Genomic DNA, 6,999 nt, shown 5'->3' on the forward strand with positions numbered 1-6,999 from the left:
AACTCATTTATTTTAGCAACATGCCTTCTTTCTTGTTGAGTATGCCCCAGCAGATATCTGTGCTCTTTCTGCTTAATTTGGGTGGAGTCCCCTGGACTTTTTCCATGCTTCTATTTGTGCATCTTGTTTTGCAAGCTTGTGTTTATTTTCTTTCCCGTAAAGTCTTACAGTGTTTTCCACGCCTAATGATTACCTCATCTGTCAGATGATACATCCTTGCGGGGGGGGGGGGGATGTTTGCAGAGATGGGATCCTTTGCCCAAGAATTACAGGAACAAGAAGTCAATGTTTCCCCTCAATTTCTAGGCTTCAGCTGTGAGGGGCCGTTGCTTACATAGCCCATTACACAAGAGAAACATTTGCAGAAGTAAAAACAAAAAAAATATGGGGTGAAATCCTAAACCACAACCAGTCTGTGATCACTGACTCAATGTTCATTGGGTGCACAGATATGGGGGGGGGACCCTGCAAATTGGGGTGGGGTGGGGTTGGAGGAATGGAATGGAATGTGCTGGAAAAGGGCAAAACTAGCTGGCTGGGATTTATATGTTTGTTTTATTCAGCACTTTACACACACAATGTCTCAAAGTGAGTTGCAACACTATATAAAATGCAAGATGCCTAGACTCAGTTAAATCCAAGTGAATAAGAAGCCAATATATGTTTTCCCTGGGCTGCAAAGAAAACCTATTGAGTTCTCAATTTTCCCAGGGTCTTTGAAAGGGGCAGTTCACGCCCTGCAGCATTGAATTACAGTTAACCTTTTGCAGGAACGCTGGACTACCCTGTTGCGATCGGATATGATATTTGGCATGGCGCTTTAAAAATACTTTTGGGGCCCTGAATCAAAATAGGTCAAGCTAATGCCATTGCTATGCATTTGGCACCTGAGAAACATTTTGAAAATGTGGCTTACCACCTGCCTGTGTTTTCCCTGTCTTTTTAGTATCTTGCATGGTTTTGACATCACCCACTGCATGGTGAACTTAACCACAATGAGGCAATGGCTAAGTACACCCATCCTCTGCCTGAAGCAAGATGAGCGCCACACCCCATAGTCAAGTCTGACTGGACTTCACCATCCAGGGGTCCTTTACCTTTACCTTTACCTTTACCTTTACCTTTACCTTTACCTTTACCTTTACCTTTACCTTTACCTTTACCATACATGCATGCACATACAGCCCACTACCCTAGGGTAGTGCAAAATAACCTGTTCTTTTTTCCTTTGCAGGTCTGAAATGACTGGTGAATTTTAGACAGCAGCATATGGTGAGCATGTTCTGATTTTCATTTGGGGCTGCTAGGCTCCTTCAACTGACCTGTTTGTTGAGCATCCAACCTGATTTGCTTGTGGGGCATCTTTCCATTTAATCATTTGTTGCATTTTTCAGCGCATCTCCCCATCACTTTCCTAGCAGCAAAAAATATTTCCCTCTCCTCAAGGTGCATTTGTTGCAGTAGGGTGACAAAGCACTTTAATTGTGCAAACCTTAATTTCTGGTATACATTTGACTTCTCCTTGTGAAATAGTGGAGTCTAGAGGCACCAACTCTTGTGTGTACAAAATATGTACTATGGAACCTGCTGGAAGCATCTCTGCTATACCCTTTCACTTCTTTGTTCCCTTTTAACAAACATTGAGGGAGGTGCCAACACAACAGCCATCAAGGATTTGGACGTCTTACCGTGAAAAGGAAGTGTGTGGGGGGGGGGAAACACCACATCATAAAATATGAACTCCTTAAGTCAGTGGCACACACATACGCACATCTTTTATAAGTCCTCCTCTGCTCAACCTGCTGTGTTGCTTATACTGCAATCAACTGAATGCAACCAACAAAGTTCAGGAAACCCCCCCCGCACGATATCTCGCATTATCAATAAAAATAAACAAATTCATAAGCAAAGGTCCTACCCATGTGATCCATACACAAACCCCTACACTAACAGTAGGCAACAGAATGAAAGAACAATACCCCCATTTCTCTCCCCCCTCAATCAACTGCAAGAAGCCTATGACAAAAGTGTCTCTCACTAAATGTAAACAAACTGAAAAAGACCAAGAATTGAAAGTCGAGACCATAGATGTACCTTTCCCTGTTTATCTGTTTGTTTTGTTACACAAAAAAGCCTTTCATAAAAAATATATTTTTTAAAATACTTGGTATGTGGCTCTTATGGATGCAGCTTTACACTCAACCATAAACTGAGTTGCTTCTAAGGATGAAAGGATCAGTAACTTTTGGTTCTCTCGGTTTCTAATTTTGTCAGACTTGAATTTGTTGGTTCAAGGAAAAAATAGGGATATAGAAGGGAGACTTCCTGGATGCAAAGATCCAGGTTTGGGACAAGTACTGTTTGGTGAGAGAACCTCAGCAGAGATTTAAAATCACAAAATATGCAGCAAATGTGGAAATAGAGGCTATTAGACCTTTAAAATATGCCCTTCTGAATTCCAAAACGTCCTTCTCCTAGCATAGAAAAAGACCACATGTTTGGTAAGTTAAAAATGGTTTACTTAAAACACTCCAAAGGTCAGATTCATATGCTTTTCCATACATCAGTCAGAAAAGTTGCACAAGCAGTAAAACTTGGCTTAGTTGCAAAATGGTGAAAATTCCTAAATTAGTGGTATAGGAACACAATAGGGACAGCTTAGCCTCTTCACATGCTGAGTTCATAGAGTAGACTGGGAGAGGAACAAAGGCTTTATTATCTAGTCCAGGCACAGGCAAACTCCAGTCCTCCAGATGTTTTGAGACTACAATTCCCATCAACCCTGACCAGTGGCCCTGTTAACTAGGGATGATGGGAATTGTAGTTCCAAAACATCTGGAGAGCCGGAGTTTTCCTATGCCTGATCTAGTCCATCCCAAGGTGAGCTAAGCCTGGCAGGACAGCTTACTCTATGGTCTTAACCCCTTCATGTATTAAACATAAATTTGCATGTTGGTTATATCAGGCTGGTTATCCCATAGAATTCAGTTCTTCACATTTTGCAGTAATTTGTGTTTAATTTTTTTTTAATCCTCATGAAAATTCACCAGCATTTTAGTGTCAAATTACCTTAATAAACACATTTTATATCCAGTTTTGACAATGCATCTGATTCCTCCCCTTCCCCTTATTATTACGCCAGGCTGCATAGACCAACTTTTTAGAAACGTGATTACATACTGGCTGATCGTTTTGAGACCACTGATGTGTCTCAGATTTGGACACAACAACATGGGAGACCCAGCTCCCCACCTAGAAAGATACTTTGCCTCTTCTACCCGCCCCCCATCTTTTTTTCTTTTTCTTTCCTGATGCAGCCCTAGGAAATGCTCTTCCAATAGAGATTCAGCAGGTGTCTTCCATACTGACGTTTAAACATTTGCTGAAAGGTTTTATTTGACACCAGGCTTATGCAGACAATTAAGCTAAACACCTTCTGCCACTGTTAGTTGGTTATATTTTTTTCTGTTTTACTGGTTTTTATTGTTTATGAAAGATTGCTGTAAATTGCTTTGGGTTTTTTTTTTTTTTAAATGAAATCGTGGTATACAAATATATTTATAAATAAGCTGAAACAAGCCCAAATCAAGTCCTTGGGGGTGTGTGCGTCCCCTCTCTGCTTCTGTCTTTTGGGGGAAGCTTAGAAGGTTTCACTTCTGTTTTTGTTAAGCACAGATTGCCCCCAGGGGAACTGTGGTGAGTTAAAAAAGCTAACTTTAGAAAACATTGATTAAAGTTGGTTTAATGTGCAACCACTGTAGGTCCAGACAACATGGGAAAAGCTTCCCAAGTCCTCCTCTGGTGTGGCACTGGAATAAGGAAGGGGGGAATACAGGAGGCAAGGTCTACCTAGTTGTCATTCCAGCTTGTGCACATCACACCAAACTATGGTTTGTGTGCAACTACAGCCATTGTGGGAGACAAGGGAGATGTTGTAAAGTGGTAAAGAACATGGCTGGCATGCAGGTCTTAAGTGCAGTACTAAAGGATCTATCGTGGTAGAGAAAAGACCCCTGCCAAAGACCCTAGACACCCCAAGCCAGAATATATTTGGAGCTAATCGAGACCCAACTGGGCAAGCATGTACATTCTGTATGCCCAGTTCTGGCTTATAGGAGGAGAGAAGGGAGCCTTTTCTAGTTGTTGTTATCACAGGAGCAAAAAGCCTTAATTACAAAGCATCTGCTGGGACATGACTCTATTAAATGCCTGCTTAAAAGCAGGTCATCAGGGAGTCAGACCCAGCTAGTGGAGACTGGCTTATTAAGATGAACAGAGCACTGCCTCACTGGGCTCAGTCTGCCTTCAGGCAGCCCCCACCTAGAAGTGACACTAGCTGTCCTGTTCTTAATTGGACTGCCACTAACAACTGGCCAATCAGGGCCTTGCTTTTCAGGTGATCCAAGTGATCCTCTAAGGAAATAGGTGTTTGTGTTGTTTATAAAAGTGTTTCTATATTTCCATATCGTATCATACCAAGGCAGTGTACCATGTTACAACATAAAACACAATTTATTGCTATTTATTGTTAATGCAGGATTGTTAAGGTGACCGGCTAATCAATAATAAAAACAAAACAGCTGCAAAGGTCTGCCAGCATATAAAAGTCCTCAGGAGACTCCTGGGAGTCAAAAGCGAGGGTGCCCAATGAGTCTCTGTTGGAAGAGTGTTCCACAGCTCAGGTCTTGTGGGCCACTGTGAGAACAGGATGCTGGACTCCTGTTGGGCCATTAGTCTGATTCAGCAGGATCTGCTTATCATCTTATAGGATCACTGTTACTAAATGTCTGGCTCCTGGTTGAGGCCAGTTAGCCCCTGGAACACAGGGGATAATACTCCCCTGGATAATCTCAGCAGCTTTAAGGTATCCTGGGCACAAGTTGTTCAGGGCTTTGTATATCAACAGAAGAACCTTGAATGGATCCCAGTAGCATATGGGCATCCGGTCCACGTAACATCACCGACACTTCGTTTGATCAAACTTATCATCGTTGATATCTACAGGAGCCTGACTAAAGGAACTTTAAAGACTGGATCTTCCTTTTGGACACAATTTGAATGAGTTTTCTGTTTCTGGATTCTGTAGTAGATCTTGTGCATAGCTCTCTCAATTTTTGGATTATTAATATAAGATTTAGAATGTAGAATGGTTTGGTAGTGTTTTGTGTGCCGCTTATGTGCTGCTTACTTTATACTGGTCTATTACAAGAATTGGCAGCATAGGTTCATTTCTTCGGTACACGTATTTCAGCAGCGGTGCTGTGTGCTGCTGTCCATCTGTCCCCATCAGCAATTTAGCTGCTACGTTCTGCTCCAGCTGCAGCTTTGTGTCCTCCATTCCTCTCCCTCCTGACTGAATGTTCTCCTTGTTTCTCAACAGGTTCGGTTCCCACTGTGCACTGGTAGACGCTTGAAGCAAATCTCACACACCTTCTCCAGAAGGAAGAGGCTTTCAAAGAAAGGAAAACAACAGGATGTTTCTTTGCTCTTCCCACTTCCTCTAACAGAAACTGTGATTTTGACCTAATTGTTAGGTTATTCACTAAAGGCAAATATGCTGCTCCTGAGGCTGTTAAGTGCCCTCGCTGTTCCCTGACCTTGCTGAACAAATTCCTCATTCCTGCCTAGGTGTTTTTTATAGCTGCAGGCTTAAACTCTGTCCCACCTGTGCTCACAACAATATGGTTCCCTGGAAACTCCCTAGACATAGAGGTGCCTACTGTGTCCCTGTGACTGTCAAACTGCTACTGGAAAGTGTGTGCGAGAGAAAGAAAGAAAGAGATAGAGAAAAATAATCTTCAGAATGGGGGTGAACTTCAGGCCTGGGGATGGGAGGCAAATGCAACCGTCCTGTCCATTGGGATTCTCCAAACATTTTCTCTTCTCAGGCCTTGCCCCTCACCTGGTTGTTTTCACCTGGCTAGAAATGCACCCTTGAACTCTGATGATGGCTGGAAGCAGAATGTGGAAGCATGTGTAAAAGTTTACATTTTTGCTTCTGGCCCCGCCTACCAGTAGCACTCCCCCCCCCCCTTGCTCAGAAGGGAATACGACCCTCCGGCTGAAAAGTTTACATGTCCCTGGTTTGCTACCAAATAATGAATATGCTCTCTGTGTGCGTAGCTGGGTGTTTTCATTTTTCATTTTTAAATCCTCGTGTGGCATGACAAGCCCTGCATTTCAGCAGCTTTGTACGAGGCCAGTCAGGTTCTCCGCTGTCCCCTGTGCAACCCTTTGAAACCCCCCCCCCCCAGCAGCAGTTCCTTCCTGAACAAAATAAAGCTTCTGCAGTAAGCAGATAGTTGTGTTTGACTCCAAATTTTTGTACAAGCTGCTTTGGGGCCAGTTATGTTCCTATTTATCTGAGCTATCCTAGTATAAGTTACACAAAGCCTGAGCTGGAGGTATTTGTACAAGCTGGTCCAGACCATACTATCTATCAGTGTGTCTTCCTCATCCATTTAGCTCCCAGAGTTTTCTTTCTTTGTCTTGGAGTTGCTATGTTTGCTAAAATAACTCCGGTCCAGATTGTTCATCATGAGCTAACTTCCTGCTCTTACAACATGTCCGCAAGTAGCCTTTCCTCATAAGATGCTGAGATTTTTTTCATACAGCTAACAGGAAGTCTCTCTTCCTCCTTGGCCGCTAGATGTTAGCGCCTTGCTATGTGTGAAGTAACAAGCGTAACCACTGAAGATGGGTTAGTTAAACCTGCTAGCTAGCAGCACATGGCACCTGAGGTAGGGGTAGGTGGAACTAATCAGTCCCCAAATCATCATAATGCTTGTCAAACGGCAGAAGCACCACAGCTCAGTGGTAGAGAACATGTCTTCTATGCAGAATGTTCCAGGTTCAGTCCCAGACATCCTCAGATGGCTCTGGGAAAGGCTGCCAGAAGCAGTGGAAGGTCTCTGCACTAGGCATGGAGAACCTTTGGCCCTCCAGATGTTGCTGAACCACAAATCCATTGCTGTTGGACATGCTGGCAGGGGCTGATGG

Source organism: Podarcis erhardii (assembly GCF_964252035.2).
Source record: "Podarcis erhardii genome assembly, chromosome: 14".
Lineage (NCBI taxonomy): Eukaryota > Metazoa > Chordata > Lepidosauria > Squamata > Lacertidae > Podarcis > Podarcis erhardii.